At 52.5% G+C, this 11113-nt stretch overlaps 1 protein-coding gene across 1 annotated transcript in view; it reads left to right on the forward strand.

The window, feature by feature from the left end:
• TMEM132E (transmembrane protein 132E) overlaps window positions 1-11113 on the forward strand; it is a 222899-nt gene that overhangs the window by 42606 nt on the left and 169180 nt on the right. The window lies entirely within an intron of this gene.

Genomic DNA, 11113 nt, shown 5'->3' on the forward strand with positions numbered 1-11113 from the left:
GTGCCATCCTACAGGCTAAGATGCAAAGCCTGGAGATCTTCTGGCTGCTGCCCATAAAGCAATGATTTGATGCTGCTAAAGTGTCAGGCTTTTCTTAAGGGGTGTCATACTGTTTCTGTTAGCTAAGGTGTTTGCATAATGCTGCCATGTCGAAGAGGACTATGTATTATTCAGGGCACTTAGTAGTCTGGGCTGCAGGAGAGAAAGCTGAGCTAGTGGGGTGGAAAACAAGTGTGCCAATCGAGGAGGGCTTTGCAGCGGAGCTAGTACTGTGTCCACAGAAAGTGACAGTGGGAGCTGTAGTCAACTGTAATGGATAGCAGGGACACTCTTCCAGGCCAGGCTAGTGCATGCCAGTGACTCGGGGACCTAATGACCAGGAAGAAACCATACGATTACCTTGTCTGCTCTGCACAGCATAGGCCAAAGCACTCTGTCCGCAGCATGCTGCTCCCAGCCACTCTGTGCGCGCAGCTCTATTCCCGTGTTGCTCAGTGCCTGTTGCCCTTTCTGGCAAATGTCAGCTGGCTTCCTCCTTCACCAGCAGCTTTCCCAACACTTCGGTGCTCCCTAGAGGTGATGCTCACCTTGGCATGCAGACAAGCTCATGGGCATCACTCCAACAAAGGGAGGCCTTGTATCTCGGCTCTGGGCTTCCCCTGGCACACTGCTATGTGGCTGCATTGCATTGGTGGTGTTGCCTTGGTGTTGGAGCAGGTGCCTGCTCTAAGATCCCTCTTTAAGTTTCTCTAGCAAAGAGGGGATAGACTTGCACTGGGAATGGCCTATAGGCAGTAGAGAGGCAGGCTTGCATGGACCCAAAGGCAAGGATCTGTGCCTTGACTGCCCTGTGAGACAGGGTCTCTTCCGTGCCTGCCATGAGTGTCATGAGCATCCAGACATCATGATTCTGTGGAGTGGACTGGTGGAGGCTGGCAGAGCATTGTGGAAAGCATCTTGTGCACCTGGCTGCTGCTTTTACATCAGCAATGCTGCACTCTGCTGACACCGGGCATTGTTTCCATGTGAAAGAGCAGCCTTGTTTTCATTAATTACAAACGTGTCAGAGCCGGCAGGGAGTAATCACACTGATAACACTCTTATGTTTCCTCCTTACCTTTTGCCCCAGAGCACTATAGTGATTGCAGGGGCAGGAACCAGCTCTGGTCTAATGAGCTGAGCTGGAAGTTAGGAGATGTGCACCATTTCCAGTTCTGCTACTGACTAGCCTTGTGACCTTGGCCTTGTCACCCAGCTCTGTCACAACATCTTTGACATAGCCTGTGATGTAAAGCACCTTGAGACCTACATGTGAAAGATGCTTTTGTATGGGAAGTCCTTATTACTGGAGTGCAGATGTCTGTGGTAGATCATGGCAGCAACAAACACTGTATCCAACGACAAGCTCAGGGAGAACACTCGGCCCAGCTGTGTTTCCTTGCCCTCTCCCTAACAGCTGACAGTTTGATCCACCTGGGGTGAAGTTTTCTGACATAGTCGTATGTACCTTCTGCCTGTGAGCTCTGTGCGTAGGGGCAAAATTTCAGTGAGAACCTAGGGGGACAGACTTCCTTTAGACTCTTTGCAGGCCCCTCCATTCCACACTGCTCTGTCAGTATAAGGGCTCCTGAGTGCAGCAACAGCTGGAGACGTGAAAGTAAAGACCCCTTCATAATGACTCAGCCACCCCCAGATAAATGAAGTAACAAACTGAAAAACCTGTATTGAGGCCAAATCCTGCTGCATTCCCATATCCTGGACTTGAATTTTGCTTAGGTTACATTGCCTAGGGGGACGCAATGAGACTAGTCCAAAGAGATGAATTCTGTCCGATATTCCAGATTCTTCCTATATGGTCCCATCTACCTTCTTATCAGATCTTCCCAGTCTATCAATGTCTAATGCTTGTGCTGCTGCTTGCACATCCTCTGGATTCTTCATCTGAGCTGGAGAACACCCACACTCTCGAGTTAAGAGAAGTCCCTTGCTGAACCGTGCAATGTGGAGCTGGGTTATATGGTCTGGCTTCCCCTTTAAAAACCTTAGCTGGTGCTGTGGAGAATAGCTGACCACAAGTGCTGAGCCTGACAATAAAGCACCTGTGTCTCAGAAAATGCTGCTTTAACTCCTGCTTCCTCTGACTCTTGGGTATTATGTTTGGAGGCTGCCAGGTGCCTTTGATGCCTTTGTGCTGGTGCTCAAGTCCTACCTTCCTTGTTCAGTCCTGCAGCTTTGCTGGCAAGATGCTCTGTCTTGGGATGCATGTTTGAGGCTGCTCAGACAGTGCCAGGATAAAAGGGTGAAGGAGGTGCCAGACAAAGTGCCTGGCTGGAGCCCAGAGGTTGGAGTGCCTGCACTACTGTGTTACAGCCCTGCTAGGAAAGTGAGATTGCTCTGGCCCTGCTGTGCTGGGTAATTGCTGATATTAGGAGCAGCTCATGGGGCTGGGACAGTGGGAGCTTCATTTGTTAGGCTGTGGAGTAGACAATAGGCCTCCGTTAGGCAGGTGTGTCCAAGCACAACAAGAAGCTGGGACCTCCATAGTGGCTTTGAGACTTGCATTCCTATATGGCTGCGTCCATGTCCTCCTTCCCAGACCCTGAGGAAGGAGGTTGCAAGGGGCTGTAGTGCTGCTTGCTAGGTGCTGGGCAAAGGCCGGCTGACTTCCTGATGGAGAGCAGATGTCCTGTCTCTGGCCTGGCATCACAGGAGGGAGTGTTGAGAAGGGAGAGGCTTTGTCCAGGCCTATGGCATGATATGGTGGCTGCACTGTGTTCTGACTGCAGGGGCTGGCTGACTTTTCCTGGTGGATTTGGATCACCTCTGTTTTGCACTGGTGCAGCTCCCTACATGCGTCACTGGGAGAGCCCAGTTCCTGGCCGCCATTGGTTTACAGGTCCATAGCAATTGAGAGGTTCCAGCTGATGGCTAGCCCGGTTATGCTGGGTGCTGCACAGGCACAGAGTGGGCCCCAGCCCCAAGGAGCCACTGTGTGAGGAAGAGGCGAGGAGCTGTTCAGGCAGGCTCACCCTGTGGGAGAGGCAGGATGGAAGGCCAAGATCCTGAGTGCCTATCGCAGGGGCACACTACCTGCCTTCGCTGTCACCACGAGGCTCCCTTCATGGGCAAGGCCTCAAAGCTGTGGCTGTGCTGGGTGTGAACCCCTACCTCTGTCCTGGGGTGGCTTCTCCGGCGTGAGCCTCAGGTATCCCGCTTCCAAACACGGCATGAGTGGAGCTGTTACAGAGTCCCCTGGTAATCAGCTTGCAGCTTCCTCCCAACTGTGAATGATTCTCATCCTAAAAAGGCGGAGTTGGCTGGATGACCAGGGTGGAGGAAGGTGGAGGAGTTTTGCAGCCAGCAGACATAGGGCTTATATTGGTCTGAGAGAGAGCCAGGCATCCAGTGGTATGCCGTTGTAATTTGGTTGGCTTCTGGGGCCTTCTGCCTGATAGATCCTGGGGTGGGTATGTGTGTGGAGCATTGGCCAGGCATGCAGTCAAACATGGGCAAAGGTAGGATGGTGGCAGAGGTGCCACAGGTATCTGGGAAGCACTGTTGGTGTTCACCCCTATTCACCAGGAACTGACATTGCAAAGCTGTTCTCTCTCCATCAGCAGCCTCATTGTGAATGCAGCCCTGGCAGTGTCTGTGGAAGGTAATGTTACATTTGTAACAATTATTCACTTAATTGACTCCCAATTAAAGAGGAGTGAAGAGGAGGCTTCCCGCACATCAAAGGGAATGGTTTAAAATCACTTCAGTCCCGGTTGTGAAGAGTTTTCCAGGAGGGCCCTTGTTTATTTTTCAGTCTCCTCTAGAGTTTAGTTAAGGATCTTTCCTAAGCCCGGGAAGAGGCATTCAAGCAGTCTGACTGGCCTAGCATTGGGAAGGGCGGCTTGGGGTTAGTATGAGACATACCACTAGCAATTCTGAGGCACTGTTTTCAGAGGAGGCCACAGAGGTTAGGCCCCTGTTTTGCTGAGCTCCTGTGAAAACTTGGCTTTGATGTTTGGGTGCTGCAGATTCTGGCCCGTGAGCTTAATTTTCCTCTCTCTCATACAGGTTTTGCCTCAGCATGACACCAACTACAGTGGGTCCATTGTTCCTACCTTACATCAGTATTAGTGAGAGAAGTATCAGCTACTGTTCCTGCCCCTCTGCGCATCCCCAGAGCAGACCTGGCAGTACAGTGGGGCAGAGGGTGTTCTTGTGTGGATGCATTTGGTATGGAGGTGCTGTTTGTGCTGGCTAGAGACCTGCACCCTCTAAAGCTATTTGAACATTTCCCCAGGTGCCAAGGAAGCCCAGGCATGGGAATGAGCTTCCTCAATTGGCCAGGCAGTGTTTGCTCTGAATGCAGTTGCTGGCTATCAGGAGGTCAGTCACTTCTTCAAGGGACTGTAGGACATGTGAAGATGCCCACGTAACATTTGGTGCCCTCTGCTGACTTATTCTCAGCCGTTTGCCACCTTTTGGGTTAGCAGCAGTTCCTGCTGCTCTTACCTTTGGCATCTGTGACTTTTCTGAGGAAGGGGACTATTGCTCAAGATAAAGGGATAATGCTGAAACTGGAGGCCATGCACAGGGTGCCCTATGAGCTCAGGCTCAGCTGCATTGAGGCAGCCAAGGGCAAGGTGATAACCTCACAAGGCTTGTCTTGCTCTAGGCCTGAGGCAGGCACTGCCGGAGGCAAAGCACTTCCTTCAGGGGAAAGATACAGCAAATGCCTTAGCAGGGGAGAGCAAAAATATACAGCATGGACCCAGTATGATCTGAGACACTTGTAATGACCCCAGAATAGTTCTCGTGGTGGGCCTATGTCTTCTGGTTTGGGGACCTCAAGCAAACAGCCTATTGGCTGGGGACCTTTACTGAGGGCCAAAAAGAGAAACGGAGGAGGAGGTGTGTGTGCCAAAGCCCCATGTTAGGCATGCATTGCAATGTCTAGCACACTGCAACAGGGGTCCAGTTGACCCCGAAGGAAGCAGGAACTCCTGGCAGCCTCAAAGAGCTTTGAGGAATGAGGTTCACAGACAGGAAGGGGCAGCAGCCTTTGTCTTTGGTAGTGTATAGCAAAGGAGGATTAGCCTGGTGTTAGTGCATTGACCTAGGACCTAAGAGACCTAGCTTCAGCATGCTGCTCTGTCACTGGCTTCCTGCTGGAGTTTGGGTGAAGCTGTTAGCCACTTTGTGCCTGAGACAACGATCCTCTGATGGGGTTCATGGATGGTCATGAAGAGCTTTGATACTAGGGACTAGAGCAGGACCTTGGTGTGTTGAGGGAAGGCAGGGATGTATCACTCCTTTTCCCTTCTCCCCCAGGCTGCAGAGTGTCTCTCCTTTGTGTGGATGCACTGCTGAGGTACCTTGGACGGAGGTGGGAGGTGTGCTGTTCAGATACCTGCAGCACTTATGGGGCTGTTTCACCATCAGAAGCAAAGAACCTGCAGGAGCAGTCTGACACATGGAGGTCCACTTATCACTGGGGATTTGGGAGTATACCCATGGAAACAACCCCTGAGTCCCCAGGGTTACATTTACCAGCAAAAGGCACTCTTGGGATTCTCTAAGCAGTCCATGTTCTCCTGTTCACACCCAAGGATGGACGAGGCTCAGGGAGAGGGACAGGACAGCTGGGGGAAAAAGGGGAGTTCAAAGCACTGGCCCCCAGGGCACAGAGCTGGAGGGTGAGACATGAGACAGAATGATGAAGAGCAGGAAGCTTTAAATCATACTACGGCCCTTTCCTAGGCAGCAGGAATGCAACGGGCTGGACTCTGGTCCATGCTGCACCTTTATGGGATGTCAGAGCAGTTCCTACAAATTTACAGTGGGGGCCAGGAGCATGCCTGAGAGCTGTGAGTCTGCTCTGTGCTGGGATTGACAGGGCTGCATGGGCTGTTGGGATTTTGGCCTAGCCAGGAGGAACATCTCTGCTCCTTGGAAAAGGAAACACCTGTCAGTGGTGGGACCAGGATCTGACCCTTGGAGTAACAGACTGATGGGCCGATCCAGAGTAGTCAGCAGTAGTCAGCATGGCAGCAAAGAGCCCAGGAGTACTCTTGCTCTGGGGCCCTGTATTCTCTTATAGACATGGGAGCATTGATCCTTGCCTTGCTAGAGGGCAAGGAGCCCAATTTCCAGGCTCTCCTTGGGGGAATTGTGATCTGGATCCCAGCTTTGCTTCTTTGGCCTCTAGGCCCCTGGCGCATTACATTTAAGAGGTGATTAATGAGTTAATAATGCCATAAATAGTAGTCCGGCCACATGCACAAGTTAATTTAAGATGTGATAATACAGTAATGCAGTTTATATCACACCTTAAATTGAACATGTGGCCACCTGTGTGCTGGGATCTATTAAAACCCTGTATGCCACTCAGCTGTGCAGTTTTATAGGTCCTGGTGATGGGGGACCTGGGGATTGGGCTGCTCCAGCCAGATCCCAGGATTCCCATGGGGTTGCGTAAACACCCTGTATGCTGCCCAGGTGGGCGGCAGATGTGATTTTGTAGCTCCTGGCACACAGGGAGCCTGGCACTGGGCTGTGGCAGCCAAATGCTGGGGTGTCCATTCACCAGGAGCTGTAAAACCATGTGTGCTGCCAGCTAATCCTGGGTCCTTGTGTCCTGTGGCTGGAGTTTTCACAGTCAGCTGATTGTTAGCTGGGGCTGGGGACTGGTTTGGTTCCTGGCCCCAGCTGAGTCATCTGATTATAGGCACCCTGATTTCATCTTGCTGGTGTGGTGGGATTTGGGGCTTGTGATTTTGGGCTCCTCCTGGACCAGCAGGCAGGTACGGCACAATTGAGATCTAATCCCCAGACCCCCAAAACGTGCATCCTGCCAGTGAACATTTGTCAGAGGCCCTAGAGCAGGGGTCAGTAATGTTTGTGGATAGAGTGCCAAAAACACCTGTGTCTTCAACTTGTAAGATGTTGGCATGCCAGGAGCACGTTGCGGAGGAGCTGCCAGGGGGCCCGATCCTTGTTGTGGCAGCACAGCCCCAACCCCTTCCCCTTCTCCACCATGTGTGCCTAGTAAAATGCCTTGGGGGGTTGCCTATCCCTGCCCTAGAAAATGAGTGGGCTTTAGCCAAAACCTGGCTAGGAGTGTCTGGGAGAGAGGATTGGGAGTGAGATTTTGCAACTGAATCAAAGTTTCCCTGAATAGTGACCATGGATCTTGGAGCTCAGTTCTGTAGTTAGTGGGATCTAATGGGCCAAATCCTTTGGTAGTGCTAGCTGCCCCCATTTCCATCACTACAGTATTGAGCCCATGGTATTTGCAGTGGGGTGGGGATCCACTCAGTGTATCTCATAGCTGAGCCTGAAGGGAAGCACCCTGGTGTAATGCCTAGGAGTGTGTGTGGTGTGAGTTCCTGGCATAGCACCTTTTCCCAGCTGGCTGGCAGGGAGCTGTTGCTGAACAGAGGCTCTGCATAAGGCTCTGCTGCTGCCTTGCCATGGAGGGAGCTCCTATAGAAAAGCCTGCTGCTGCCCTCTGGCCCTTCAGTAGCCCTTACAGATGAGTCACAGAGCCCTGTATCAATAAACACGTAACCTACTGGCTGGAACAGCAACAGATCAGTAGGTAGGAACTATATCCAGACAGGCAGGGAGCTGGACAAGCTTGCAGGATAACCTCTTCTGGAGGCCTGAGGCTGCCAAGGCAGGGAATCCCTGGGAAATCTAGGTCCCTGGTGCTCTGTGCAGCTAAGACTCTAGCTGCCACCTGGCACCTACACCTGCCAGACCTGTGCTGTCAACCCCAGCCCCACAGCTGACATGTCAGTAGCTACCCCATCAGTGTGTGGGGACCTGCAGGGCAGGATTGATGCCGAGGGGATCATGCTGAGGAATGTTTTAAAGAGGGCAGTGTGGTGCTTAGGATTCCTAGGTTCTACTGAGGCAAATAACTTCCTCTCCCTTTCTCCTCACACCCTGGGTCTGTCCTGTCTAGGTAAGCTGCCTGCTTGCTGGAGCAGTGACTCTTGTGTCCCTTTAATCATGACCACAGCGTTCTGTCATGGGGAGGTGAGGAGGGCACTGCTGCAGAGGAGGGAGGGGTCACGTGTTGCCAACAATAACCCTGCAGTTGCTTCCAAGTTCAGGGTTCTAGATTCTCATCTGCCATATAAAACTGGGGGTTGTGGGGCTGGAAGGGCACCGCTGTCTCTGGCAGCATCATCCTTTCCCTGCTGCATGGCTGGAGGGTCCAGGTGCAGAGTCTATCACTGGGCCTCCTGGAGGCAGGGATTAGAGTGGCACTTGGAAAGGGGGAAGGGCTTCACTAGTGGCATGCCTGCCAAAAAGGGTGCCCCCCACACAGTTAGATTGCAGTAGTGTAACTAGGGTGGGGTGACTGGAGCAGCCATGTTGGGCTCTGATATGGGGCATGGGTGGAAAAAAGCAGCTGCCACTGCAGCCCCACAATCATGCCAATAGGGTGCTGACTTAAGTTGCCAGTGTTCTGTGTGTTGCAGCTGCCCTGGGTGCCAGCTGCCTTGTTACACCTCTGCTAGATTATCAGCTCTTGAGGATATCACTGGGGAGTGGATAAGGAAGAAGTGGCCCTTCGGATGTGCTGGCGGGACAGCTTTCACCTGAGTCAAGAGCTGGGAGTGAAATGAAAAAATATGAAGTACTCTGAAAATAGACTGGAAATGCAGTCATTTGGGGGCTCGCAGAGCGTGACAACGGCTCTGTGCTGGCTCGCTGGCTGCCTGGCATCACAAGTGTTTCATCACTCGGCTGTGTGCTCACAGAGGTGTGAGCCTGAAATGGAGCTTTCTGTTTGCACTCCTTCAGGCCCGTTTGTTCCCCACCTTCAGCCAAGGCAGCACACACACTGGCCAGGTGTTAGGGTTACAGCAGTCTTAGCCAGCCTGAGGCACATGTGTAGGGGAGGGGGATGCAGATCAAGGCCCCCACGGTGAGGGAGAACTGGGGCTGGGGCAAGTGCTGCCCAGCCAGGGCAATAGGGTGCGGGAAGGTGGGGTCCCGCTACTGCGCACTGCTCATCCAGAAGCTGCTCGTCTGGCAGCTCCTGCTGCTGCTCCCGCCATTCATCTGGGAGGGCATGGGGGTAAGGGTGGGGATTGTGCCCCCGGTTCGGGGTGGGCTGGGCAGGGAAGAGCCCTGTGCAGATCTGGGGGCACATGGCCCCCCATGCCCTCCAAGACAAGCAGTGGGAACAGTAGCAGGAGCTGCTGGATCAGTGGCTCCTGAACAAGTGGTCTGCAGCGGTGGGAGCTGCCCCCCCTCCTTTCCCCCCTGCACTCCTCAGACTAACAGCTTAGACTAACCGGTGAAGATTGTATCAATTCAGTCTCAGGCTTTTTGACTGTCCATGCTTAGCCTGTTCCTTGTCTCCCTTTCAAAAGGATATTGGCCCCAGCTCCTCCCTCTACCTCTCCTTTACTGTCATTATTACTTGCATTTGGTGGCACTGGACACAGAGCACAGCCTCCCTGTGCCTGTGCTGCACAGACAGCGCCTGCCCCAAAAGAACCAACATGCTAAACCAGTGGTTCTTAACCTTTTTAGACTCTGACAAACCTCCTTAGACTCAAGGCATCCCTAAGAAAATGCCAGCTCTTAATTTTTGTTCACAGTGGCAGCCTGCCCTCATCCTGCTCACAGATCAGGGAGCACGTGCCCCCATGCTCTCCTGGGGTGCGCATGGCAGCAGGAGCCACCCACACCCCTCACCCCTGATGAGCTGCTCATGGCTCTGTCTCATGTCCCACCCTGCCCCTGCAGCACCTGCCCCTGCCCCGAGCCCCACTTCTTCCCTCATTGCAGGGGCTTTGATCTGCCCCTCCCATGCCCCTTCACTCCCCACACCCCTTCCCACTTAACAGACTTACCAGCCCAACGCTGCTCTCCATGCTGCCAAGCTGTGCTCCTGGCTGCCTGCGTGCTGCGCTGCAGCTGCACACATGCAAGGTGCATTTATCATCAACATTATCAGCCACATCAGCCAAAAAAGGCAGATTGCCAATACTGTCAATTTTCCTTATATCGGTGCCAATCCAATACAGGACCAATGTATTGGTGCACCTCTAGTTTTAAACCTATGATTTTCTGTTTGAAATCTCTTGATTTATGTCTGCACCACCCTGGTTGAGAATCACTGTTCAGAACAAACCAGATTGCCATCCCCATTTTACAGATGGTGAAGCTGAAGCCCAGAGAATGAAAGTGACTTCCCAAAGGGGCAGAGCCACAGCCTGAGCCTCAGGACTGTGGCTTGGCCTGACTGAGACCTCCACCCTGATCTATTATTGCACAGTCCCAGGCACTGGCTGTGTTTGGGGGGCGGGGGGGGGAAGGGCGGGCTGCAGCATCCTGCACAACAGTAGGTGATAGGATGCCCTGCCAGGAACAGATGGAACGTGTGCATGTGAGAGAAATCTCATTTAAGCAAATGCCCCTGATAATTATCTGCAGCCTCTGGGGAATCGGAACAAACCAGGGCAGCAGGAAGCTACATTTTAAGCTGCAGCTCTTGTTCAGCATTTTCCATGGCAAGAAGGTGCATGAATTTAAGTGCGTGCTCTGGAAAGGCAGCTCCCTTCTCCAGTGCTGTGGTTCAGCCCCTACTTGCTTTGTTTCTCAGGAATCCAGAGCCTTAACAGCCTTCACTTTATTCCTGCACTGGGCAGATTGTGAGCTGGCCCACTTTCTTCTCCCCTACTCCTCATTGTAAATGACTCAGAATGAAAAAAAAAAAGCCTTAGACAATGACATTTCACTGAACCCCTGCCTCCTGGGGGAGCGGGCCAAATCCTCTATGGGAATAAACACAGCACAGCCCCAAAGAGCTCCAGGTGAATTGGTGCCAAGTGACCACTTGGCCCATTGGTTTTCCTGGTGCTGCATTGACAGGCACATCATAACTGCTTGCTCTAATGAAGCCATACTGATTTACGTTGTGTAAGAATCTGGTCCACTAATTCCATCTGAGCTACCCTGATTTGCACCTGTGAGGGGATCTGGCCCATGAAGTAATGCCAAATGTAGTCTGTAAGTGGAACCTCATCCCCAGGTCCTGGTAAAGCTCTACCGATTTACACCAGCCAGAGGCCTGGCTCATGGATCCCAGTGA

The sequence above is a fragment of the Alligator mississippiensis genome, chromosome 14 (genome assembly GCF_030867095.1).
Source record: "Alligator mississippiensis isolate rAllMis1 chromosome 14, rAllMis1, whole genome shotgun sequence".
NCBI lineage: Eukaryota > Metazoa > Chordata > Crocodylia > Alligatoridae > Alligator > Alligator mississippiensis.